The following is a 27,578-nucleotide window of genomic DNA, read 5'->3' on the forward strand; positions in this document are numbered from 1 at the left end:
CATCTCCCAGCTCTGAAGTTCGGAACACAGATCCTTGTTTACTCTTAAGGAGTGATAGCGGGGAGAACATCAAGGCCTTTCACTTCCGAGGGCACGCGGGAGTCTCACAGGAGCAGGCTTTGGTGACTAGTCTCCTCCCCCAACACTTTGGCCTTTGAAGAGCCACATGGAATGCTACATCTGAATACCACCAGCTCTGGGCCACTTCTCTCAAATCTTTCGGGAGGTTCGTCCGTTTCCCTTGTCCCACGCACTGGTGTTCCAGCCTTTGCCTCGGGTGGCGAAACACACCCGCCCCGAGAAACTTTGTACATTTGGAAAATACCGCGCGCGCGCGCGCGCACACACACACACACACACACACACACACACACACACACACACACACACACACACACAGCACAGCACAAGCTCCAGGCGGTCCCACGCTGGCTCACCACGCTGATCCCGAGCGTCTGGGTCTCTAGACTGTCCGGGAGGGGGCGGCAGATGCTTTTTAGACCGTTGGTCTAGGAAATATGTTTAACCTGGGGCCACTAAGAGAGAAAGGTGGCCGGAGCAGGATTCAGAGTTGGGACAGGCCTGTTCCCCAGTCCTTTTGGTTTTCTTGCTTGAGGTCTGAGTTGGGGCGGGGCACCAACAGGCAGGTGTGTGGAGCCGACAGGGAGCAGATCAAAGAGAGACTTACTCCTTTGCTTTTGTCATGTAGAACCAGCTCGGAAATGACCCGGCCTCTAATTCGGGCCACTAACAACTCCAACTTTCCTAACTGACTTCACTGCCTCATCTGAGAGATGTCCCTTTCCCTCCCACCCCCCACCCCCATAAATCCTCCTCCGCCCCAGGACCGGAGGTCTGTGAACTCAGAACTTAGAGAGATGGGGCGAGATAGGGCTGGCTCCAGAAGCTAATGGCTTTATGGAGGGGAGGGTCCAGGTCTGGGATACAGAGGATACACAAGAGAAAAACTTCAAAGGGGTTCCTTATCCAAACATCCCCAGCTTCTCCTCCCAGTCCTTCTTGGGGACCATTCAACCTTCTCAACCTGGCCAAACCACCACAGACTAGCAAACTCTATACTCCTCCCCAGCACCCTGCCCCTTGGGGCAGTACATAATCCCAAGACCAAGTAGCCCAGGTTTCTCCCAATGGGTCATGAGCCTCCTCATACCAGGTTCCCCATCTTACACCCTCTAGCAAGTTCCTAGGAAATCTCTCTGCAGGTCCTAAGTCTAAGCAAGGCTAAACTGGGTGACAGTGAGGCCATCGGTTCAGAGACAGGCAGCCAATGCCTGCTAACATCGCTGTGTTTGCCTTCGCCAGAGGCTGATAGGCTGTCTAGGACCAGATTTCACAGAGGCTGCAAATTCCACACCTACCTGTCTCAGAAACGCAAAGGGAAACTGCACCGGGCCCCAGCAGCTCTTCACCACCCTGTGTGCCACCAAGTTCCCAGCCTACTACAAGTGGAAATTTAAAGATTGCCCTAAACCCAACCAACCAATCAAACAGAGACCCAAACAAAAAAGTCTCTAGTATGTATGTTGTTCCCACTGTCTGTCAGATGGGAGGTGCATGAAATAAGGCACACAGCAGTATCCTCAGGAGCTCTGTCCTGGCCAGCAGTGGTCCAAGGACTGACGCTGGGCAGTCATCTTCTCTTCTGACATGCTTGCAGGGTGTGTCGATGGACAGTGTGGCGCTAACGGAGATGTTTTAGTCCCGCTGCGTAAAATATCTCACATCCACCCTAAGAGACAGGACACAGATGTGGCCAGAGTCCAGGGAGCAACTGCTGCCAGTTTGTATTTTAATAACAAATTTCTACTCGCTGCTAACTTAAGCCAATCACCCTAGGGTGTTCCACACCTTTCAAGACCACAGAGCTACTCAGCATAGGCAAACCAAGCCAGAGCTCTAGCACATAGCTAGCTAGTCCACTGGCTTTTACTCTGGTACTCATGTGTGTGGATCACTGAAAGAAACACTGTAACAACTCATATTGAAACATTGTTGATGACTGTGGCTACACAGGCCTGTGATTGCACTAAGTACCACCTGCCTGTATACACTTTAGATGAATGGACTACACAGGACAGGGGTTATATCTAAACCAAGCTGTGCTCACAGGGATGAAGCTGTTCCCTCCCCTGTAGCTACTGATGCACCAGGAAGTAAGTCAATAGCGGCTGTAGAGCAGAGCCTGCATTTGATCTCCGAATCTTACCACGCCCCCATCCATGAGTTCCCAGCCAAATATAAATAAATATGAATAAATACGCAAATAGGTTAGCAGCCCAGGGTCAGCCTCCTGCCACTGACAGGAGCTGGGCAGGCCAGCTGAGACCTGCGGTTGCAATGAAGTATTGTGTAGGAATAGATATGAACAAGCCACAGATGCATGTAACCACGCTCAAATCTTACCAACAGACCACAGAAAAGCAAGTCACAGCGAACTTAAGTGTAAGCCATACAGAAAAACAAGAAGCTGGTTATCACCGATACCGTGTGTGGGGGTGGGGTGGAGGGGTGGGGGTGTCCTCTCCAGGATGGGACAGGGGACCATGATGAGGAAGAGACCTGGAATTTCTGAGTGCCATGCTGGATAAAGTCACTTCACTATGCCATATATTTGGCTATGCATATATTATGTCCACATGGTGGCTCTGTGCCATTTCCCATGTTCCTGAGTTGTACGTTACACAACAAAAATGTTCAAAAATGAGAAAAAAAAAAGTCCTATTAGTGTGCCTGGTGGAGCTCTGTGAATTTTCTCAGTCTCATAGGGCAGACAAACATCCTTTTCCCTCTGTCTTTTCTCCTTACAAAAAGAATATTCAAGCTCAAAAGGAAATATTAAACAAATGTTTATTAATTTAGAGACAGCCCCATGGCATAGCTATTGGAGGGTGGGGCAAGACAGGGAGCAAACCGGCACACAGACCCCAGCATCCTCTCCACGAACCAGCCTGTTTCCACACCAGGCAGTATGGCTTCCTCATGCCTTGGAAAAAACAGGCTTTGGGCACGCTACTTTCTGTGTCACTTCCATCTTATTTTATTTTTTTGCCGGTGGTCACTCTTTAGTTCATAGATACCTTTCTTCTTTAAACAGGCTTTTTTTTTTTTTTAATTTTAATAGTAAGAGAAGATTAATGCAGCAATGTAAGGAAGACTTTATCAGAAAACCCCAGTCTCTCGAAGGAATCCCCGGATGCTCATCTTCGGTTCAGCTCAATTAACACAGGCTTTCTCTGCCAGCCTTAATTATTTCTCCCAAGGGTCTCTGCTTCTACCCTGCCCCCCATTCCTCCTTCCCGCTTTGCTCAGCGGATCCTCTTAGCCCTTAAGGCACAGCATTCCTTTGTGTGATCTACTTCCTCGACAGTGGGTAGAGACGAAAATTTAAAAAGAAAAGAACCTCCGAGGTGGAGTGGGAAGAGGAGTTACCAGCCCCACCACCTTTTGCAGCGGCCTCTGGAGAACTCAAATGTGTCTCGAGAAGCAGTGCCCTGGGGGTGGGGCGGGAGAGAGGGTGACAGAAGGGAGGAGATTTAAATTCTGGCACTTGCTAGAGATGTTAAAGTAGAAATGCATTTGGCATTCCCGGGGAGGAGCCGGCGGGGGAGGGGGTGTCGGGAAAGCAGGAAGGAGAGGCGCCCAATTGCAGTGCTGGAGGTGGACCCAGAGCTCCATGTACCCAGAAATAGAGAATCCCAGACCACCAGCTTCCAGCGCCACAGAAAAATAAGTGAAGCGCTCCCATTTGCACCAACACAGTGAGAATAAATGCCCCAAAGAAGCCCCCAGACTCCAGGCTGTCCCTCGCTGCTGTGGCCCTGGAAGCGGCAGGTCCTCTTACTTGGAAAAAGCACCGTTTTTCTCCCCAGTTGTCAAGCAAAAGTCCATGCAAGTTTTACTCTGTGCAGAAGATAAAGGATTTTCATCCATTTAAATGATGAATTACAGTCATTTAAAAATGGATGGCCCCTAAGTGAGCGTGGCTTAGGAAATTATTCCCAGGAACCCAGAAGCCAAAGCTTGGAGGGTTGTGGGAAAGGTGTTTAGATGCTTTCATCTTGCAAAATGACTTAGTTGGTCTGCTGTGGAGTTGGGGGGGGGGTGCGGCTATGGGCTGCTTCCATAATCTGCAAACTCCCCAGTTTACAGGGAGGGGAGGGTGTGCAGCGCACACACTGGATCCTCACCGAGGACCATTGGCAGCTTGTCTATACCAGCTCACTGACACAGAAATGCTCCTTGTGCTACCAACTCAACATACTGCTGATTTTGCAAACAGGAGCATAGTTGAATGGGACTTGGAGAAGGGCCAGTGAGATAGCTCGGCAGGTAAAGGGGTCTCACGTGCGGCCCAACGACTTGATCCTCAGGACCCACACTGTGGAGAGAACACACTCTTAGAAGTTATGCTCTGGCCGGGCGGTGGTGGCGCACGCCTTTAATCCCAGCACTTGGGAGGCAGAGACAGGCGGATTTCTGAGTTCGAGACCAGCCAGGTCTACAAAGTGAGTTCCAGGACAGCCAAGACTATACAGAGAAACCCTGTCTTGAAAAAACAAAAACAAAAAAAAAAGAAGTTATGCTCTGACCACCACGTCTCTCCCTCTCTCTCTCCTGCTTGACTCATTGATAGTTTTTGCAGCATGAATATAGGCTCTGCTGGAACACAGACTCCCAAGGCTTTTGACTTTTCCTCTCTGTTCTCTCATATATAGTGTGTGTTGTTATATGTATTATAGCTATAGTGATCATTTTACTAAATTCACATTTCTGGCTATATGCAGTTTTTGGAAAGACGTTACTCTGTTTTCCAAACAACTATATAGAGTATATGTGTTTGTGTGTATCTGTGTGTGATTATGTCTGTGTCTGTCTGTGTGTATGCTGTTATGTGTGTATCTCTGTGTTTTGAGTCACAGCGTGTCATGGTGTGTGTCTGCTGGTGTTTGTGTGTATTTCTGTGTGCCTCTGTCTGTGTGTGTGTTTCTGTGTGTATATGCCAGTGTTTGTATATATAGCTGTGTGTGTGAGTCTCATTGTGTGTGTCAGTGTATGTATCTGTTGGTGTTTTTATGTCTGTGTGAGTGTTTATGTGTGTCTGTGTATGTCTCTATGTGTGAGTCTCATTGTGTGTCAGTGTATCTGTTGGTGTTTTTATGTGTGTTTGTGTGAGTGTTTATGTGTGTCTATGTATGTCTCTATGTGTATGTCTTTGTGTGTACGTATTTGTTCGTGTCTATGTGTGTCTCTGTGTCTATGTATTTGTGTATCTATGTGCCTGTGTGTCTGTGTACCTGTATGTGTGTGTGTCTGTGTGAGTTACAAAATGGTAAGCCACCATTTCGGTGCTGGGAATCAACCTCAGGTCCTCTACAAGAGCAGCAAGTACTCTTTATTATTATTATTTTATTTATTTATTTATTTTTGTTTGTTTGTTTGAGACAAGGTTTCTCTGTGCAGCCCTGGCTGTCCTGGAACTCACTCTGTAGACCAGGCTGGCCTCGAACTCAGAAATCCACCTGCCTCTGCCTCCCAAGTGCTGGGATTAAAGGCGTGCGCCACCACGCCTGGCCTCACTGAATCATCTCTCCAGTCCTTTGGATGGTGCTTGTAACAGCAACAGGTAGCAAACTAGAATGGGGTACAATGTCAAAATCTAGGGAAAAATAGAACTTATGTGCTCTTGGTGCAACAGAACCTTCACACTGGAGCCAATTCTTGGAGCCTTGAGGACCCACCAAAAAGTCCTGGCTTTGTTCTGTGGCTTACAGGAGTAGTTCCAGGTACCACACAGATGGAAGCACTATCAGATCTGTATTTAGGAAACATAACTATTTAATGACAATAATGGCTGATGGAGCTTAGGGGGTGAAAGGCTAGGGGCTGGGCTCCCAGCAGAGGGGCCAGAAACCATGGAAACCTGATAAGGTGCTAAAGGAGAGCAAGGGTCACAGTCACGTGAGAGGAAAAGGGATGGAGTTAGTACTGAGAACCAGCCCCCAGCACAGGACTGGATTGTCTACCCATGTAGGCTCTCCCTTGGTCACCACTGAAGGGGAATAGGGCACAAGACTGGGATAGGATTCAGTGGCCCAGCTCTTACCAAGCATTTGCAAGGACTCGGGTTCTATCCCAGCACTGCAGAGAGACAGGGAGAGAGAAACAATTGTCTCCATCCACACATAGCCTTGGGAAGAGCCCAACCACACACACACACACACACACACACACACACACACACACACACACACACACAGAGGGAGAGAGAGAGAGAGCTTAAAGTTCATGTACCATTTAAATGAACAAAAATGGGGCCAGCAAAATGGCTGAGTGGCGCTTGCCACACTAGCCTGGCAACTTGAATTCCATCCTGGGGCCCATGGGACGATGGAAGGAGAGACCCAACTCTATACACACTTGTCCTCTGGCCACACAGCACGCAGTGGTACATTCAATTATGTGTGTACACCGTGCACACACACAGATGGCAGATGTCACATCCAGCACAGCTCCAGGGACTGACATAACTGGAGAGATGAGGGAATGAAGGAAGAAAGGGTCCTGGGACACACAGAAAAGCTGGGGTCGGGTGGACTGGAAGCCCTGGTGGAGAAGCCTCGGCACCCAGAAGCTTGCTGTGTCTATTATATACAGTTAAACAGGGAGGCGGATTTATAGCATGCAGTGAGCAGTCTCTGTCGGGGAGTAGTTCCCAGTAGTCATGTGAGGACACGACTACAGTGAACATTTTCTGCACACACTGCCAACATTCACACCTAGACCAGAGGAAGGCTTTGCCATCCATCCCTCTGATCTTTGCCAGTCAAGTGGGGCTGAGGCATTGGTCCTTGACATGGCAGTGCCTGTGTCGACAGCCCACATTTATTCAGGATTTCACTCACTCAGGGCTTCCTGTGTTTCCCACAAACAAATGATGATATAATAATAGTAATAGTAATAATAATAATAATAATAATAAACAAACCAACCCACAGACAAATGCCATACCACTAGCCTAAGAAAGGGTGTTGTATGCGGACAAGAGCAGGTGGATGAGCAGTGACGTAACCTATGCTTCTAGATTTGCACACATTTATCCAAGAAATCGTTCCATTCTCTTGGGATGTGTCTTCCTGTTCAGACCCTTGGTGGAGAGCTCTAGAGTTAGTTACCCAACTGGCACACAGTGTGTCTGTATCGCCTGTTGCTGGGATATCTCAACTACTGAGATCTCGTGAGATTCTGTAGCTTCCAGGATTCACCTACGAAGCCCTCCAATGAGCAGCCCCCAAGCTCATTCCTTCTGTGATTACGATGAGCACAATAGCCACGATCATTAGGACATGGTCCCTGTGTGAAAGGCCTCTCTTCTCCAGCCTGGGACACTGGTGAGAGGCGATGGAACCTTTTTCAGGCGAGTTCAAGAGAAGGCAATTGGGTCCCTGCAGTTGTACCCTTGAAGGGGATAAGGAGACCTTGGGTCTTCCCAGTCTGTCTCCTTAACATTTCGGCCCTAGAGTGAAGAGCTTCCTCTACCACAGGTCCCCACCATGATGATCTTGCCTCACCACAGTCCCAAAAGCAACACAGCCAACAATGACCTGAAACTGTTTCCTCTTTAGTTGCTTAACTACCTAACAGACCCACACAACAGCCTCCAAAGCCGAAGACAGAGCTTCAAGACAGAAAGCTGCCCAGGCCCCCAGATGACCAATGTCCAGACAATGGAACAGCTACTTTGATTTTTCTTTTCTTCTTCTTTTTTTTTTTTTTTTCTAAGACAGGGTTTCTCTGTGTAGCCCTGGCTATCCTGGAACTCACTTTGTAGATCAGGCTGGCCTCGAACTCAGAAATCCACCTGCCTCTGCCTCCCAAGTGCTGGGATTAAAGGCGTGCACCACCATGCCCGGCTAATTTTTCACACATAAATACAAACTACAGCTGTTCAGAGCCAATGTTTGAAGCCATCTTGGAGAGGAGGGGATTATTACAAGGATCAACATAACCTCAACCAGTACAAAGCCTTATCTTAGTCTACTTTGTATCTGATTCATCTGCTCCCTTTTCTGTTCTATTGTTGCTATGGACTGAACCCAGCCTTGGGTACACTAGGCAAGCACACTGTCTATGACTGATGGAGTCACACCCGTGTCCTTGCTGTATAACAGGATCCCTGTAAGTTGCCCAAGCCAAGGGCTTGGAACCCATGAGCATCTTGTATCAGCCTTCCAAGTGTTGAAGATCACAAGTGTCTGTTGGTGCACTTAGCTGACTGTATTTGGGAAACTCTTTGAGTGTAAACTAGTCAACACTATGAGACTCAGTGTGGAGGTTTCTCAAAAACTAAACTAGAACTCCCATACGATTTAGTTGTATAATTCCACAGGACTCTGCAACCTACTGCAGGGATACTTGCTCATCTGTTATGACTGCTGCTTTATTCACAACAGGCAGGAAATGGACTCAGCCTAGATCCATCATCAACAGATGAATGGATCATGAAAAGGGGGTACTTAAATACAATGAAGTTTTATAAATCAATTTATGCAATTTGAAGGAAAATGGATGAAACTGGAGCTGAGATGTCATTTATTAAACGAGGTAACCCAGTGCAGATCATATCATTTATTTGTTGGTTTTTTGAGACAAGGTCTCACTATCTAGCCTGGCTGGCTGTAGACCATGTAGACCAGGCTGGCCTCACTCACGAAGATCTGTCTGCCTCTGCCTCCTGACTGCCAGGATTAAAAGCATGAGCCATTATGATTGACCCTGCTTCTACATTTTTAAAAGATCATTCACTCATTTGTTCGTTTGTTCATTATACAAGCATATGTGCGCATGTATGTTCACACACTTATGTGTTCAGGGAAGGCAGGCGTCAGAGGTAGGGTTCCCCCCAACCATGGGCTCATGCTCTGCTCCTAGCCAAGAAGCCAGCAAGCCCCAGCCATGCTCCTGTTTCTACTCTTCTTGGAGCCGGGTTAACAGGCAGATGTCAGACACCTGCTTGCTATCTGTGTGCTAAGATTTAAGCCCCCCGCCCCCATGATCGTATAATGACTGCTCTTAACTGTGCAAGCCGCCTCTCCATCATAATGTTTGTATATGTCTACGGAATGAGTTCCAGAATAGCCAGGGCTACATCGAGAAACCTAATCTCAAAAAACAAAAAACAAACAAACAAAAATTGCTGAAACTTCCGTGTGGTTTTTCCCATTGTGCGTGTGCCTGTGGTGTGTATGAGTGCACACATGGTGTGTATGTGCCAAAACAGACATATTATAGAACAACTTGTGAGAGCCAGTTCTTCTGACTCTCTTCTATGTGAGTTTCTGGGACTGAGCTCAGTTCCTATGGCATTGAGTAACTAACCACCTCACTGCCTTCCCAGCCACCACCTGCATAAAGCTCCCGGACGGACGCCACCCAGCCTTCAGTGACAGGGCATACTAATGCAACTCCAGCTATGGCCCTCGACAAGCCACACTCTCTAGCCCTATACTGGACAATGAGAGAGCAGGCTGGACATGCAGCTCAGTGCAAAAGCGCTTGCCCAGACGGCTTGAGAGCTTGGGGGATGGGGCCTCAGAGCCAAGGCCACACAGTTTTGTTTCAGTGTTAATGCCCTTCACATCTACAGACCAGAGAACAGTCTGGCTCAGTTGAATCATTAAGTTTACAGGGAAATTACACTTTCAAATAACGTTTATTTTTAGAATTTCCGACTTTTGATGGAAATAAAGCCTAATAAGACACTTAGCTGACATTTGGTTGGTATTCATACTAAGTTAGCACGTTTTAAATTGCATTTCTCTGATGCTTAGGGAAGGTGCAGATTACATGTCTATTAGCCACTGCAATGCTCTTTCATAGGCCATTTACTTTTAAAATTAGGATACTTCCAGACAGAGGCATCCCCCTGTGTCTGCTAGCAGGTAGCCATCTCTAGCTGCAGTAGCTGAATCACCTTTAGTCCACTTGGTCTTCAACTTGGTGCAGCCCTGAGCTTCCCAGAGTATGCCTGCCTGTCTTCCACTCTGTATAAATGGAAGAGAAATACAGTAAGCAGCCTGCTGGGGGCTGCAGATTTATGCTTCCTGTGACATCCACACATAGTCTTCTCAGGTGAGGTCAAAGCGATTCCAAATCTCACCCAGAACCTGGTACTTGGCTGAGTTGGAGTTTTTGCTCCTGGATCAGGAAGGTTTCTACAGAGGGTCCCTAAGCAAACACGGTGGCCACTGACACCTCACCTGGCCAGGGACACCTTGACTTTTCCTTTAAATCTACCTTTTTTTTCTTTTCTTTTTTTTTTTTTAATGTTTTTGCCAAAGAACTCCTGTAACCAGATACGGACTTATATCACATTGGGAGAGGAAGTGTTGAGTCAGAAAGTTTTCCTCTCTCCCCACCAAACCCTTGTCTGTTTTTGCTCAGTCACTTTTCCAAACCTAACCAGGCCCTAAAGCCACTAAGATGCCCTGATGTCACCCTCTGTGTCTAGATGACAAGGTGACCATGAAGTGATTCAAATTTGAGAAAACACTAGTGCTCCCCGCCCTGGGCGCTGCCGTCTGGGTTCTGTCAACAGAAGGAAGTAACATTTTCAAAAGCTTAGTTTAAAGATGGCTCAGCAGGTCAGGGTGTCGGCCACCTGACCTGCAACCTGAACCCAATCCATGGGATTCACATGGTGGAAGAAGAAAACTGACTCCCCAAAATTGTCCTCTGACCTCCGCACATGCCATATTGTGTGTACACTCATACATACACAGACAAAGCACCAAGAAATTAATAACTATTTAAATGTAATAATGATAACAATAATAAAAAAAGAAACTGTCTGGGGATTTCTGAAATTCTGAGTGTCTTCTGTAAACACTATGAAAGGCTGCTACCCAAAGTTACAGTCAGGGACAGAGCAGGAAGCCCAGCAGCCCCGCACAGGTGGTACAGAAACTGGAGGAAGACATGCTGCCAGTTCTTCTTTACAGAAGGCCAGACCCCTTGACCCTGTCTGGGTGGCAAATATAAGCTCTGAGGTCTACAGATGTGTGCTAAGGTGCCCAGCGCTGCCATCTCCTTGGCTGTCTACAAGTGAACTCTTTTTGTTGTTCTTTGCTTTTCGATTTTATTTATAGGTTTGTGTGTGTATGTGGTAGTGTATGCACACATGCGTACGTTCCAAAAGATGCATGCTTGGGTCTGGGGGCTGGGCTTTCTTTTGCTTGATGCTTGGATTACATGGGTGCTGGTATCCAACCTCTGGTTCTCACTACTGTACAGCACCTGCTCTTAACCACTGAGCCGACTCACCAGTTCCAGCCTGTCTTCTGTTCTGCTCGGACGTGGCCCATTTGATATACCTTAGCAAGCGTAGGCAGCGGCGGCGGCGGCACCCAAAGGGGAGAGCAAGGAGGGTGTGCGCAGTCACCCTCACATCCCCTCCAGCCTGAAACCTAGCACCCTAGGAAAATTTCAGTGGTAAGAAATGAGTCCGTGTTTGTGTCAAGGGAAACCACAGGCCCAAACACCAAAGCCAATGTCAACATGGAAAGTCAATGGAAAATAGCCCAAGTATCACACAAATGTAACATGTCCAGATGTGGTCCACGCAGGGAGCACTTGTGATGCTGGGCAGCAAATAATAAAAATGACTGCATTTTTCCAACTTTAAGAAAATACCTCCCAAAACAGGCGAAACCAGAGATGTCTGTGTAGTTTCTCTCTTGGCTTCCGCTCAGCTCCGGACAGCTCCCCCTGACCCTGGAGATTTAAAACCAGTCTTCCTCCCCACTAGCTCTCTTCCTACAGCCCAACACTAATTATCCAAGGAAACAATGATCAGAGTTCATGTTACTGCTCTACACTTTCTCTCTTCTTCGTAACAGTTTTATTAACTTATTTAAGTGTGTGTGTCTCAGAGGATAATTTGTGGGAAGTGGCTCTCTTCTTCCATGTGGATCTCAGGGACTGAACTCAGGTCCTTGGGCTTAGCGACGAGGGTCTTTACTCGCTGAGCCATCTCGACAGCTCCTTTTGTCTTATTCCCTGCCCCCATTTGCTCTTCTTGAGATGGGGGTCTCAGGCTAGCCTCAAACTTCTGGACTCAAGGGACACTCTCGCTCTCATCTCCCCAGTGGCTAAGATTACAGGGAGAACTGTCATACCCAGCTTAGAGCCACTCCAGCTCAAGCCTCGGGCCAGGCGCTGAAGATTTCTTGGCCCAGTTTAGCAGGGAGTGCAGGTAGCCAGACATAGCTATAAAGAGTCAGTAAACACAGGTGAGAGTCCTGGGGTGAGAGGATGGGTCACACAGCCTTGCTGTTTAGGTCTCTGCAGAGCACAGAGAGCTTGGATCATCTGCATAAACAGACATAAATTCTCCCAGACCCTTTCACTCCCTGACGTCATACACAGAAACAGCCTTCTAAGCTATAAGCTACACATGTCTAGTTTATTTCCATTAGAAAAATACATCTGTAAGCTGGGCAGTGGTGGCGCACGCCTTTAATCCCAGCACTTGGGAGGCAGAGCAGGCAGATTTCTGAGTTCGAGGCCAGCCTGGTCTACAGAGTGAGTTCCAGGACAACCAGGGCTACACAGAGAAACCCTGTCTTGAAAAAACAAAAACAAAACAAAACAAAACAAAGAGAAAAGTACATCTGCATATAATTTGAGTTTTTTTAACCTTAGTTGTACTGTTCAAGTTTGAGTATTTTGATTGCATTGTACATGTCTACCACGAGAACTAGATAGTCATTTCATTAGATTAATATCATTTAATTGAATTAAATGTATTAACTATTTCTCAGGGACAATAGCTTATCTCTCCCATGCTAACTCATCTTTCCTTTTAATTTTAATTGTGGAGCTAGGAGTCTCCACTCACATATATCAACATAACTGATTTATAACATCAGTTCAAGTTATCTCTATGATAACCTCAGACACTTTAGTCATATTGGTCATATTTATGAATTCCAACGACAGTGTGGTCACTTACAGTGAGGCTGGGAAGCCGTGGCTTTGGTCGCAGCATGGCCTTATTCTGGGAACCTCGCTAGCAGCTATAACAAAAAGAATACTCTCAAAGTCCTCTTGTTGGTCTCACTGGTAGCATGCAGCTACGTCACCCAGCAATGTTCTGACCACATTAGCAAAGTCACAGTCATTAGCTTCCGGATTCCAGTCATCTGAGAGAGCTTGCTACCTGTCCTGGCACTAGCTATCCACCCAGGACTCTTGCCTAGCTGTTCTGACATATAACTGGTTCCACTCAGTAATACAGCTTAGCTTTAGGGGCCAATGGCCAGGTCCTTGAGGCTTCCTCAGTTCTGACCTCCTGATGGGGGAGACATGGTAATCTTTCTCTTGCAGGCTTTCTAAAAGTCTAACTTTAAAATATTTATTGTTTTAACTTTTCATATATGTATATAAAACTATGTTGAGCATATTTCGCCTCATAAACCCCAAACCTTGCTTTTTTTTAACCCTTCCCTGTTCCTGTTAACACCCTCTGTCCCCTTAGTTAGCTTCACCTCTCTTTTCATTTCTCCCTGTGTTTTATGTATTTCTATGGAATCCAGAAACTGCCAACAAGAGGAGACACACAGTATTTGTGTTTCTGAGACTGGCTTGGTTCACTTAACATGGAGATCCAGGTACATGCATTTTCCTACAATAACATGACTTCATTCTTTTCCATGCCTGAAAAAAAAATCCCTTTTATGTTCCATGGATACCACACTTTCCTAATCGACCTCTGTGCGGATAGACACCTGGGTTGGTTCCAGAACACAGGACTTGTGAAAAGTGTTGCAGTAAAAACTCGTGTGCAAGTGTCTGTGAGGAGCTGATGTGGACAGGGACAGCTGGGTCACAGGGAAGATTCACTGTTAGTTTTAGAGGAACCACTGACTTCCACAGTCTCTAGAATGCATTACACCTTCACTAGCAGTGTCTAGGAGCTCCCTTCTAACCGCATTCTTGACAGCATTAGGGCTTTGTTTGTTTTTCTGAGACAGGGTTTCACAGTACACCCTTAGCTGTCCTGGAACTCACTCTGTAGAGCAGGCTGACCTCAGACTCAGAGATCCGCCTGCCTCTGCCTCCTGAGTGCTGGGGTTAAACACGTATGCTACCACCTCCCTGTGTTCATTTGTTTTCTTGGTGTCTGGCATTTCTGAGTGGAAAGATGGAATCTCAGTGGAGCATTTACATTTTTCTGAGGGCTTGTGGAGTTGTAATTACTGGTCATTTGTATTTCATCTGTTGAGACATGTGTGTTCATTTGATTAGGCCATTTGCCAATTGGACTGTTTGTTTTCTTCTTGTAGCTGGTTTTGGTAGTATATTCTCATATTCATCTTTCATCAGATATATAGCATGCAGAGATCTTCCATTCTGTCGACTGTTGACTCAACTGCTTCCTTTCTGTACAGAAGCCTTTTGGTTCCACGAGGTTCTTTCTCCTTCCCAATCATGGGCCTTACTTCCTGAGTGGCTGGAGCCCTGCTGGGAAAGCCCTTGGCTCTGCCTGCATGTGAGGTGTTTCCCTCTCTAGTTGCAGACTTGAGGGTCTTACACCGACACCTCTGATCTATCTGAAGTTGACTCAGATGCAGGACGAGATAGAAGGCTCCACTCTTCTGTACGTGGACAACCAATTTTCCCAGTGCCATTTTTTTCTCCACTGTGGATTTCTAGCATCTGTGTGGGTTTGTATCTGAATTATCTTCTATTCCACCAGTGTGTGTGTGTGTGTGTGTGTGTGTGTGTGTGTGTGTGTGCTGTGTGCTAGTACTCAACTGCTTTTATTAGACTCTGTATATATCTTGAAGTCAGACACAGTGACACCTCCTGCACTATGCTTTTTTTCCTCAGGGTTGTTTTGGTTATTCAAGGTCTTCTGGGCTTCCATATTTAAAGGTTTTCTGGTCCCCGTCCCCCCCCCCCATTTCTGAGGAGAATCACATTTTATTTTATTTTTTATTAAGACTGCATTCAATCTGTAGGTTGCTTTTAGTATAGCCATTTTACAATAGGAATTCTTTCCAATCCACGAGCAAAGAGGTTTATCTTCTAAGATCGTTTCCAGTTTCTTTCTTCCATGCTTTAAAGTTACCATCATACAGGTCTTTCCCGTCCTTGGTTTAGTTTTACTTCAAGGCTCAAGGTTTTGGTTTCTTTTCTTTTTCTTTTTCTATTGTGAGTGGGGCTGTTTCCTGACTTCTTTCTCAGCATGTTTGTTACTAGGATATAGGAAGGCTGCTGAGTTCTGTGTAGCAATTTTGTATCCCGCCACTTTGCTGAAAGTGTTTATCAGCTCTAAGAGTTTTCTTCTGAAACAAAGAAAGAACCATTTTCTTATGGAGTCTTTATGGTCCCTATGCACAGAATCATATTATCTGCAAATAAAGATACTTTGACTTCTTCCTTTCCTACTAAACAATGCTTTTACTGAAACAGAAATTAACATTAAAACGTAGACTCTTAAACACAAGGCTTGCTGTACCCACAAACACAACTCAGACAATCATCCGACCATCAGCAAACCAACCCAGCACACTGCTGCAGAGGAGTAGATTCCAGGAGTGTCACTGATGTGCCTGCAAAGTGTCTGGGGTTGGGGTGTGGCTGGGTGGTAGAGCAGGTATGCACTGGACACGTCCCAGGCCCCGGGTTCCATCTTCACTACAAGTTCTCCCCTAAACCTATAACTTGTTATTGTTGTTTTGATTCCCATATTTAGATAATTTGCTCTCATTAGGGAATTTGCAGGGTGGGTAGTCAACTAAAAAAATACAGGGGAAAAGTTTTAATGCTTAAGAAAATGTTCAAGTTTTAGCCTACTCCAGCACATACTTCATCGCTCACTTTCAGAAACGGAGCAGTGTAGTCTAACCACCACGTGTAACCTTGGCTCATACCACCAAAAGCTTCTAGAATTAGTTGTTTTCGTTTGCTTTGGTTTTATTGTGTTCTGAGGCAGGGGTCTCTTATATCCCAGGCTGGCCTTGGAGCTTACTATGTAGCTGATGGGTTTGGATTCCCCATCCCGCTGCGTTCACCTCCCACTGCTGGTATTATAGGACACCACCACTCCCCTTTTGGTTTGGTTTGGTTCTGCCTTTGTTTGAGACATTCTGTGGTGGAATAGCAATGATTTATGAAGTCATTTGGGTTTCTAATGCTCTCTTTTCCAGATCTGCCTCAGAATCCAAATGAGCAGGTTAGAAACCAAACCCCTGGAACGTAATGAATGTACTGCAATGGAACGAGCTGTTCCCGCCTAGATCCCTGCAATTTAAGGGATTTAATATTTAAGCTGATTTAATACTGTTCACAATATTCAGGGTTTTTTTTTAATGCTCAAAATGTAAGCATTTTCTATGTAATAGTACATAACAATGAGAAATGTAAATATCAGTCTACTCATCAGTTTATGTAGTGATTGAAATTCTCGTTATATACCTCACAGGTGTTTGGTTTCTCCTCCCTCCCCCTTTGAGACAGGCTGGCCTTGAACTTGTTATGTAGCTGAGGCCTCATTTTACAGGGTATTTTTAATGAATGACAGGCCTATCTTGAAAACCACTGTTCAAAAGTGGGAACACACTGGCCTGGCACATCCAAGGGCCTAGGCTAGATGCCCGGCACCACAGGAAAGAAAGAAGAGTAGGAGAAGTGGAGGAAGGGAGGAGATGACTCCTTCGTGGGGATGTTAAGGGCAACAAAAGGAGCAAATATGTATCTGCTGGGACTTTTCTATAGTGACACACCACAGAATATGACACTGTTGGCGGAATCACAACGCCAGCTAAGCCAATTGCAGGGCACTGCCAGGAATGACACTGTTTTTAGTCCATATATATGGTAATTTTTTAATAGGTATGTGATTAGAAAAATGGAGAGCTAAGCTGAAAGAGGACTGCAAAACCGGTCCTGGACGGTTTCTCCATTTCCCCACAGCCCCCTGCTGCTTTGACCATGGATGGGGAGCAGGTACACTTGGGATTTCCCCTCCCCTCCCTGACTGCAGCTGGATTGTCTTAGTCACCAAGATAACTGGAGGTCAGATGCCCATATACTTCTACCAATGTCTTTTTCTTTAAAACTATTATAGTTTATTTTCATTTTATGTGCATTGGGGTTTTGCTTGCATGTTAGCCTGTGTGAGGATGTTGGATCCCCTGGAATTAGAGCTACAGACAGTTGTGAGCTGCTCTGTGGGTGCTGGGATTTATATCCAGGTCCTCTGAAGAACAGCCGGTACTCTTTTTTTTTTTTAATATTTATTTATTTTATATATGTGAGTACCCTGTAGCTGTCTTCAGACACACCAGAAGAGGACATCATATCTCACTACAGATGGTTGTGAGCCACCATGTGGTTGCTGGGAATTGAACTCAGGAACTCTGGAAGAGCAGTCAGTGCTCTTATCCACTGAGCCATCTCTCCAGCCCCCCAGCCAGTACTTTTAACCACTGAGTTATTTCTCTAGCACCCTGCCAATGTCTTACTATTAAAGCACACAGAACTATTCTAATATTAAACACAGAGGTCAGGTGGCCCCAGTACACACAGCATTGGTGAGAGTTGATGCTCTGAGGGTCAGAGGACAGATGCAGTAGACCATAACTACTCCCAGGACCCCAAGGAAGGTGGTTCTTATTCTGTGCCTGATTTTCATCATTTATAAAATAAGAACGGTCATTAAATCTCTGCATAGGACATTCAGAGCCAAATCACAATGCTGCCACCTAATCGCTACGATCCGTTACCATGCCTGAAGTTAACACTAATTTAGATTCCTTCAACCAATTACACCAAGGACTCCTCGGAAATCCCAAGGGCAGGTGTACCTGCTCCCCATCCATGGTCAAAGCAGCTCAGAGGCAGAGCACTTGGGCAAACACACAGGAAGCCCTGGGTTCTACTCAAAATGTAACAAACATCAGAAACAAAAGCTAATAAGGACCTCACATTGGTTACATTAGTAACATCCACTACTTGAATAGATTACTTGACTCTCTGCTTAACAGGAAAATTTAAAATAAAAGGCTGAACACGGTGGTACCTGTAACCTGGTACCAGGGAGGCTCAGGTGGATGGGGAGCTAGTGCCAGGATGCCCTAGACTATGTAGTGAGCCTCCATCTCCAAAGATGAAAAAAACAAAACATGAAAGTTAAACAACAATCAAGAACCCCACCAAACTGTTAGTCCAAAGTTGTGCCAACTCTAGAAATCTCCAGGCCGAATTTTCACACAGAATGATGTTAATCACTGACCTCTTGGCACCTAGCCGCCATTCAGGGAACCCCAGCAGCACCTGCTCTCAAGAAAGACATGGTTTGACTTCCACACTGTCTCTCCCCAGCTCATGGAATGAGAAGCAGCAAGGCCTTAGAGTCTAACTTTCCTGTTAGACCTTGAACCTTCTCTTGGCAGAGAAGGGAACCTGGATGGGAACTCTCCAACAGGGCTGATCCCCAAAATTCCTGTGGATCTGACATTATGTAAGACATTACGCCTGGTCCACCCTCACAGGACTTTCCAGGAAGGCCTGCTGTGCCCAGCACCCACGCCTGCCGCTTGCAGGATAGCCAGGCCCTAAGACATTAAGGTTTCCAGAACAGTCGAGCTGACCCTCCCCCTCCAGCCTTCTGAAATATTTATCTCGATCCAACACAGGAGCCTGGTACAAGGTACAAATGACCTTCAGGGCAGGGAGAACACAGCCAGAGGGACAGAAGCAGCAGGCAGCCTGTCGGCCAGGCTGCTGCAATCTTGGAGTTGAGTCACCCTGGCCTGCTTCCCTAGGAAAACAGAATTCAAGCTGGTCAGAAATGGTGCTTCTCCTTTCTCCATGCCTGCTTCAGCCCTCGGCCTTCCATGCACACAAAGATGCAAACACACTTAGTAAGAATGGGTATCTACGTGCTCACTGGGGACAGGATTGCTCAGCTGGTGTGAGACCATGGGTTCCATCCCAGCAAGTGGGGGCAAAAACCAGGGGCTGTTTCATGGGTCTGGGGCTAAGAGAGAGGTGACCACTAGAGGGTGGCAGAATTACATACAAGCAATTCAAGGGCTTTTATTCAAAGCCAGAGATAGGCACAGGCCTGAAGGAATGAAAAACTATAGCAGCTTACCTCCCTAGAGAGCATTCTTTCCCTAGACACCACACACGCACACACACACACACACACACACACACACACACACACACACACATACACTTGTACACGCACACACTATGACCCATTTGGCAAACCGACCGTCGCCTGTAGCTAGATCTGCTCACAGAACAGTGACTATCTCACTCAATGCCAATGGCTGGTACTCAAAGCATCACATACCGACTATATTCATGAGGAACACATAATGGTTTGGTCTGGAGAGTTCAAACTCCAGTACTCAGGAGAACAGGTAGGAAGATCATGGGTTAAAGGCTAGCCTGTGCTACAGAAAAACAACAACAACAAATTGGTTCTGCCAGTTCTCTGCTTCGTGGTGCCGAGGTCTCCGTGTTGATACCCTTCGCCATAGCTTGGAGATGCAGATCAGCTGCCATGGTGGTCAGAATGGATTTTAGAACAGCGACCACTCCACAGCTCCTGCACAGTAAGCACTGGCCGGTTTCATCTTGTTCTGCAGCTGGTTGTGGGCCGGTTGCTTGGCCCTCATCAACTCCTCCGCTATGGAAAACATCAGGCCAAGTGCGGAGGGAAGACGAAGGCTCCCTGTGGTGAGTCTGTGCTATGCCTGTGCCTTTGAAACCTGTGTTCTTTTCACTATGCCACGTGGTGGGTACCAAAGGGAATGAGGTCTACAAGACAAAGATGAAAAGGGAGGAGCCCTTTTCTATATGTTTTCATCCTACCGAAAGGGGCCAGCCTTTAAAGATTCCAGGACATCCTGCACATGAAACTCTGCAGAAAAAGAGCAATTTAGCAACTCTTTGAAAAAAAATTGTATTTATGTGTATGTGTGTGCCTGTGTGCATTTATGTGCACCACATATGTGCAGGTGCCCAAAGGTTGGATAGTGTGGGATCCTCCAAAACTGAAGTCATAACAAGCTATGAAACACCATGTAAGTGCTAGGAACCAGACCCAAGTCCTCTGCAAGAGCAGCAAACACTCAGAGCCACTAGCTACCTCCCCAGGCCCTAGCAGCCTTCTAAAAGAGAACAAAAGCCACTCCTAGATGGCAGGGCTGGGGACCACAAGGCAGGCAGGCAGGCAGCAGCAGCAGCAGTAGCCCCTGAAATGTAAGGAAAATATAACCCTTCTCCATTCAGAGATCCGGAGTTAGGTCTTGGGAGACAGAATTGAACATAACAACAGAAAGATGGAAGGGAGGCAAGACCTGAGTCAAAAGCACAGACCCTGGCTCTCAGAGGATGGGGGTGGGGAGTGCTCCTCACTAGCCATTTTAGTCAGTAGAACAGGCTCAAAGCTAAGCCCAGGTACTAGCAGCTGTTCCCCCACATCTAACTCTGCCCCTTGCTGTGTTTCTGGACTATATTTCTTTTCTTTCTTTCTTTCTTTCTTTCTTTCTTTCTTTCTTTCTTTCTTTCTTTCTTTCCTTCTTTCTCTCTCTCTCTCTCTCTCTCTCTCTCTCTCTCTCTCTCTCTCTCTCTCTCCCTCCCTCCCTCCCTCCCTCCCTCTCTCTCTCTCTTTCTTTTTTTTTTTTTTTTGAGACAGGGTTTCTCTGTATAACCCTGACTATCCTGGAACTCACTTTGTAGACCAGGCTGGCTTTGAACTCGGAAATCCACCTGCCTCTGCCTCCCAAGTGCTGGGATTAAAGACGTGCACCGGCCCCCCCCCTCTGGTCTACAATTTTTTAAACAGAAAATAAAGTCTAAGAAAGTTTAACAACCAGAGATTGTCTATACTATTCATATCCATGGAAGGTTTTGTTCATCCATGGTACATTAACAAAAGTCACAACAAAAAAGGTATAGGCGAGCATGCTTGATGCAATCTTTTTTGTTTTTTAAAGAGATAAGCCTAGGGAGCTGGTGTGATAGCTCAGTGGCTAAGAGCACTTGCTCTTGGAGAGGACTGGGGTTCAGTTCCCAGCATCCACAGGGCAGCTCTTAAGTGACTGTAATTCCAGTTCCAGGTGTTTCAACATGTCTTCTGACCTCTGTGGGCTCCTGTACATGTGATGTGGTACACACACACACACACACACACACACACACACACACACAGAGAGAGAGAGAGAGAGAGAGAGAGAGAGAGAGAGAGAGAATGACCTGGAACTCACTATTGTAGAACAAGTTGTTCTGAAACTCACCAAGATCTGCCTGCCTCTGCCTCTGCCTCTGCCTCCTCTGCCTCTGCCTCTCTGCCTCTGCCTCTGCCTCTCTGCCTCTGCCTCTCTGCCTCTGCCTCTCTGCCTCTGCCTCTCTGCCTCTGCCTCTGCCTCTCTGCCTCTCTGCCTCTGCCTCTGCCTCTCTGCCTCTCTGCCTCTGCCTCTCTGCCTCTGCCTCTCTGCCTCTCTGCCTCTCTGCCTCTGCCTCTGCCTCTGCCTCTCTGCCTCTGCCTCTGCCTCTGCCTCTGCCTCTGCCTCTGCCTCTGCCTCTGCCTCTGCCTCTGCCTCTGCCTCTGCCTCTGCCTCTGCGGTGCTGAGGTTAAAGGTGTGCATCACCATGTCCAGCCTCTAGAGCTTTTTACATGGTAGAACTGAAATTCCAGACAGGCACTGTGAGGCACTAGTTTTCATTGTTAATGTGGCACAGCCTAGGGCAGTACTTCTCAACCTTTGTAATGATGCAACCCTTTAATACCTCATGTTGAGGTGACCCACCACCATAAAATCTTTTCATTGCTACTTCATAATTGTAATTTTGCTAGTTACAAGTCATAATGTAAATACCTGACATGTAGGATATCTGATATGTGACCCCCCCCCCCATGGGTCACAACCCACAGGTTGAGAACCTTGGACCTCGGGAGTTTTATTTGAAGGAATTGTCTAGATCAGGTTGGTTGAGGGACTTGTCTATGAGGGACTGTTTCGATTGCCTTGATACTTTTAGGAAGACTTGGCCTGGAAGCAGGAGGCTCCACTCCCTGGTCTGGGTCCCTGCACTGTGTAAGAATAGAGAAGGCCAGCACTAAACTCCCAGACAGTCCTTCCTTCTTGAACTTGACTGTGGGTGTGACCAGTGACTTCCCTTTCTGCAGAAACTTCCAGTTCCTGCCTTGACTTCCCTGCAATGCTGACTGTATCCTGGAAGTGTGAGCTGAAGCAAACCTTTCTTTCCTGAGTCACTTTCTGTCAGGATATTTTATCACAGTGACAAGAAACTGGGGGCATCGAGGAAGTGGGGCCTTTGCTGGGATAAACCCGGCTGTGTGGCTTTTGAGCCTTTTGTGGGAGGAATGTGGAAGTGTTTGGCATGTTGGGCTAGAAAAGCCGCTAAGGTTTGGATAATGGTGGAAGCAACATGCAGAGGTGTGCAGCCCCAGTAGACCCTCGTCCTGTGAGGTTTCAGAGAGGCGAGGGCTCTGTTGGGAACTGGGTAGGGGCCATTCATGGGATATTCTGGCAGAGAGTCTGGCTTCATTCTTCCCAGGTCTTAAAACTGAGTAAAGGTGAATTTAAAATGGTTTGTTTAGCAGAGGAAGTATCAAGGTGGGAGCACCTCTCAGTAGTGCTAGGGAAATGGAGCACCTCTCATGGGAGCACCTCACATGGGAGCACCTCTCATGGGAGCACCTCTCAGTGGCACCAAGGGGCAGCTGTAACTAATAGAGAGACCAGCACCTCTGACATGAAATTCCTGCATGAGAGGATGGAAATGTATCCTGAGGGGACAACCCCTGCCCTCAGAGGCAGCTGAAGATCTCATATTCAAATTTATTTCAAGACAAAGAGCAGAAGCTGAAGGGTTCCCTGTCCTCGGAAGCAACCGCTCAGGAAAATATTCCCCCCACAGTCATTGCGCAGACACTGCGACAGCTTCGGTCCAAGGCTGATTGGATAAGCCACCACTGTGTGCCAAGCGTACCAGCTGCAGAGACTGACACTAAGCCCCTGATGTAGCACTATTCCCACGGGGTGATAAGCTAGCGACCAGCAGCAGGCTGACTACGACATTGGGGCATGTCCATCATGGAAGTGACAGTACTTTGTTCTTACTGGAATCAATACTTATTTTGGTCATGGATTGGTCTTTTCTGAATGTTATGATTCTACCATAACTTTATCTACCATCATGGTATTCCACACAACATTGTTTCTGACCAAGAAACTGTCTTCATAGTCACAAAAGTAGGACCATATTCATGGGATTCAGCAATCTCAATGTTTGCCACACCCAGAAGCAGCTGGCTTGATACAACAGTGTAATCTCTTTTTAAATACACAGCTACAGGGCCAAATGGGTGGCAATAGCCTAGAAAGTTGGGGGTGGAGTTATCCATAAGGCTGGATATGCTTTGAGTCAGCATCCAATACACGGGTACTGTTTTCCTAATGCCAGTATTCACAGGGACCACAAATCAAGGGGCGGAAAGGGAATGAGCTCCACTCACTAGCGCCCCTAGTGGCCACTGAGAAAATGTCTGTTTCCTGTTCACAGGACTATCCGATGCTTGCCCAGTTTTGGTTCCAGAATGAAGAAGGCTTCTGCCAGGAGACACAAGAAACATTCCACTGCACCGGAAGCTGAGATTTTCTCCTCCTTATGTTGGGTTTCCAATAAACTTAACCTAACAGGCTAAAATAAAAATAGCTGTTAGGAGGCGTGACTGACCCAGAGCTGCTATCCCTTAGGGCTGCTGAGAGGTGCTCCCATCCCCTGGACCGCTTCTCCACAAAGGAGATGAGGAAGATTGTGTCTGGGGTGTAGGAGATCCTTTAGGGTGTTCGCTTGGTATTACCATATCCTGTGATTAAGGTCAACGGGAAACTACAATTCAATCCAGGCAGAGTGATAAATGACCCTGACCCTTCAAGAATGAATATACGGGTCACCCCTCAAAGGCAAAGAATAAGACTTGCTGAGGTTCTTGCTTAGGGGAGGAAATACAGAATGAGGAAGAGGAAGGTAGTAGCTATGAATACCAGCCAAGGTCACGTGACTAATGACAGAAATGTGGAAAGTCAAGGCAGGAACCTAGAGGCAGAAACTAAAGCAAAAGAATTTTTTACATGACCTGGGCTCATGTTTCTTATACCTCTTAGGGTTGCCTGCTTAGGGTGGCACTGCCCACAGGGGCTGGGCCTCTCACATTGATCATTAATCAAGAAAATGGCCCACAGACTTACCTTCAGGCCAGTCTGATGGAGGTGTTTCCTCAGCCTGAGGCTCCCTCTCCCAGGTGACACTAGCTTTTCTTAGGTTGACGAAGTACTATCAGGTGCAAACATTGTTTATGCTTATATGCACATATAGTAAGCCGATGTTTGTGTTTCCTTGCCTCTGTTGTTTATCAGGTAATATAACACTGGTTGAAATAATATCAGTGGCAGAGTGTTGTAAATCTATGTTATCATATTAAAGCTATGGGACACTAAAAGACTAAGCATTCTTCAAGGGACTTTGCCACCTATTCTGCGGGGAGGGGAACGAGTGTGTGGTTTTACATGGGAGAGTTTGTATCATATTTTGTAAAATTGTGACCTTGTTATTGTTTTCATTTGGAAGTTAACCACGACATAAGGATATGCACGTGGCTGTCAAATTAATCAGGCATGGAATATGGAATTCCTGATGGTTAATCTTGACTGGTCCGTAACCAACTAAAAACAAGCTGTTGGGTATTTCTGTAACTAGTCACGTGATCAGATAACAAGTAGGGAGATACATCCTGAAGGAGGCAGCCCAGATTAAAGAATGAAGAAGGAAATGTCACTTCTGCCTGCTAATCTACAAAAGTATCTGTTCCTGCTGATGCCTTCTCTGGTATTAAAACTGGCTGCTTCCAAGACAGACTTCAGATCAACGGCTCTCCAGGAATCCTCCAGTGTTTCCGTGCAGGCTGGGGCTCACGCAGCCACCAGGTTCTTGGCCTCTCTGGTTGAGAGATAGCAGTGGCTGGACTGCACCACAGAAGTCAGTCTAGCAAATTCTCCTTTAACAGACAGTCATTCTGTTGGTTCTGTTCATCCAAAGTACATTGACCCGTACAGGCACGGCGGCATATACCTGTAATTCCAGCTAGGAGGCAGCCACAGGAAATTCTGCTGTAAACTGGAGACCAGCTTGGTTCCAGGCCAGCCAGAGCTATACAGTGATACAGTGAGACTTTGCCTCAAATAGATATAAGGTAAGTTCCATAGTCATTAAACAGTAACTACCGATTTCCAGCTCCCCGACTGGTAGGAAGCCATCATTCTGTTTCCTTATACACACACGCAGGCTCACTGTATTGTTTCCTGTGGTGGCTGTGTAATTTTACACTCTCACTAACCAGGCACCAGGGTCCCCCCTTTTTCTCTGCACCACCACTAATACTGGTTTTCAGTTTCATTTAATACGGCCATCTAAAATTTGAGGTAGTATTTTTACTTTGGCTTTGACTTATACTTCCATAACTGGAGACATTAGCCCCCTTCTCTGAGTTTGGAGGCCATCTGTATAGCTTCTTCAGAGACTTATCTTCTCAACTTGTTTGAGTACTTAGTAACAGGGTTGTTAGTGGGTTTGAGTACTTAGTAACAGGGTTGCTAGTGGGTTTGAGTACTTAGTAACAGGGTTGCTAGTGGGTTTGAGTACTTAGTAACAGGGTTGCTAGTGGGTTTGAGTACTTAGTAACAGGGTTGCTAGTGGGTTTGAGTACTTAGTAACAGGCTTGTTAGTGGGTTTGAGTACTTAGTAACAGGGTTGTTAGTGGGTTTGAGTACTTAGTAACAGGGTTGCTAGTGGGTTTGAGTACTTAGTAACAGGGTTGCTAGTGGGTTTGAGTACTTAGTAACAGGGTTGTTAGTGAGTTTGAGTACTTAGTAACAGGGTTGTTAGTGGGTTTGAGTACTTAGTAACAGGCTTGTTAGTGGGTTTGAGTACTTAGTAACAGGGTTGTTAGTGGGGTTGAGTACTTAGTAACAGGGTTGTTAGTGGGTTTGAGTACTTAGTAACAGGCTTGTTAGTGGGTTTGAGTACTTAGTAACAGGGTTGTTAGTGGGGTTGAGTACTTAGTAACAGGGTTGTTAGTGGGTTTGAGTACTTAGTAACAGGGTTGTTAGTGGGTTTGTTGCTGTTTTTGCCTAATGAGGTCCTCACCTCTCTTACTAATTTTTTTTCCTTCTAAAGATAAAATTTCATTCTGTAAACCAGGCCAGCCTTGAACTCTTAAACTCAAGGTAGTCCTCCTGTCTCAGCTTTGAAGGTGCTGGGACTAAAGGCATGTGTGACCATTCTGGATCCTCTCTTATTTGGTTACACTGTAATTGAGAGGTGACCCAAAGATACTCTGCTAGTTAGAGATATTTAGGAACAGAAGGCTGAAGAAATACTTTAGCGGTTAAGAAACACTTGCTGCTCTTGTGTGTGTGTCGGGGGTGGGGGGGCAGGTTTGATTCCCAACACCCGCATGGTGGCTCACAACTATCTGTAACTCCAGTTCCAGGAGATCTGAGACTTCATCTGTCCTCCATGGGCATCAGGCACACATATAATGCAGACATATATTCAGGCAAAACATGAATATACATAAAATAAAATAAATATATTTTTTTAATTAAAAAATATTTAGGGATGGGCTGGGAATGTAGTCAGTTCATAGTGTTAGCTTAGCATGAATGAAGCCTTAGGCTTGATTCCCAGCACAGCAGAAACTGGATGTGGCTGTCTATGCCTATAATCTCAGCATTTACAAGTAGAAGCAAGAGGATCAAGGTCATCTTCTGATAAATAGTTCCAGTCTGAGAGACTCTGGGTCAGAAAAACAAAAGTATATAGAAATGGGGAGCATGGCCTTGCTGGTACAACGGCCCAGGCAGAAAACACACTTGCCTAAAGCCCAGAGACCTGAACTCACCCCCTAGGCCCAAGGTGGAGGAGAGAGCCATTTCCAAAGTGTTGTCCTCTGATGTCTAAAAAGAGGGTCTTGCCATGTAGCCTAGGTCCGCCTCAATTTGCTTCAACCCACCCACCTCGGTTTCCCTTAGTCATTGAGAGTATAATAGTGCACCACCAGGTCTGGCTCCTGAAAAATGTTCATCTGAAGCCCGAATTGGAAACAATGCACATCCCAGAAGTAAGGGGCTATCCAGACTTGATCTGGGCTCCGCTTAGTTACTGTTGGGAGATGCCTGAACATTTCCGGGCCAAAAGCTATCTAGTGTTAGATAAGAAAACTGTGACCCAGAAAGGGAGGTCATCTCCACAGTTCCAAAATAGACGGCCATTGACTCAGCACCTTAGTGCTACATCTTCTCTCGATTGGTGTTTACTTCCTGAAATGTTTCTGGCTGTTATTGAATGTGGTAGTGATCTCACGGCTGAAACACCTTGCAACTTTTTTTTTTTTTTTTTTTTTTTTTTTTGAGACAATGTTTCTCTGTGTAGCCCTGGCTGTCCTG

General features: G+C 46.3%; 1 protein-coding gene and 1 long non-coding RNA gene across 5 annotated transcripts in view; one reads left to right on the top strand and one right to left on the bottom strand.

The window, feature by feature from the left end:
* Positions 1–27,578, bottom strand: part of Wnt5b (wingless-type MMTV integration site family, member 5B) — a 112,294-nt gene that overhangs the window by 16,249 nt on the left and 68,467 nt on the right. The window contains exon 1 of one of the 4 annotated variants that reach the window (NM_001271758.1): positions 18,320–18,432. The exons of 2 other annotated variants lie outside the window; for them this stretch is intronic. The gene's annotated coding sequence lies outside the window, so the exon portion shown is untranslated. Of the gene's footprint in view, positions 1–437; positions 608–18,319; positions 18,433–27,578 lie in introns of those variants that run through there. One more of the 4 variants, NM_001271757.1, reaches the window with a different exon arrangement.
* Positions 18,526–24,508, top strand: Gm40397. The gene is made up of 3 exons (XR_869407.3): positions 18,526–18,950; positions 19,531–19,779; positions 23,635–24,508. It is a non-coding gene; the product is annotated as a predicted gene, 40397 (long non-coding RNA).

The sequence above is a fragment of the Mus musculus genome, chromosome 6 (assembly GCF_000001635.26).
Source record: "Mus musculus strain C57BL/6J chromosome 6, GRCm38.p6 C57BL/6J".
Taxonomy (NCBI): domain Eukaryota; kingdom Metazoa; phylum Chordata; class Mammalia; order Rodentia; family Muridae; genus Mus; species Mus musculus.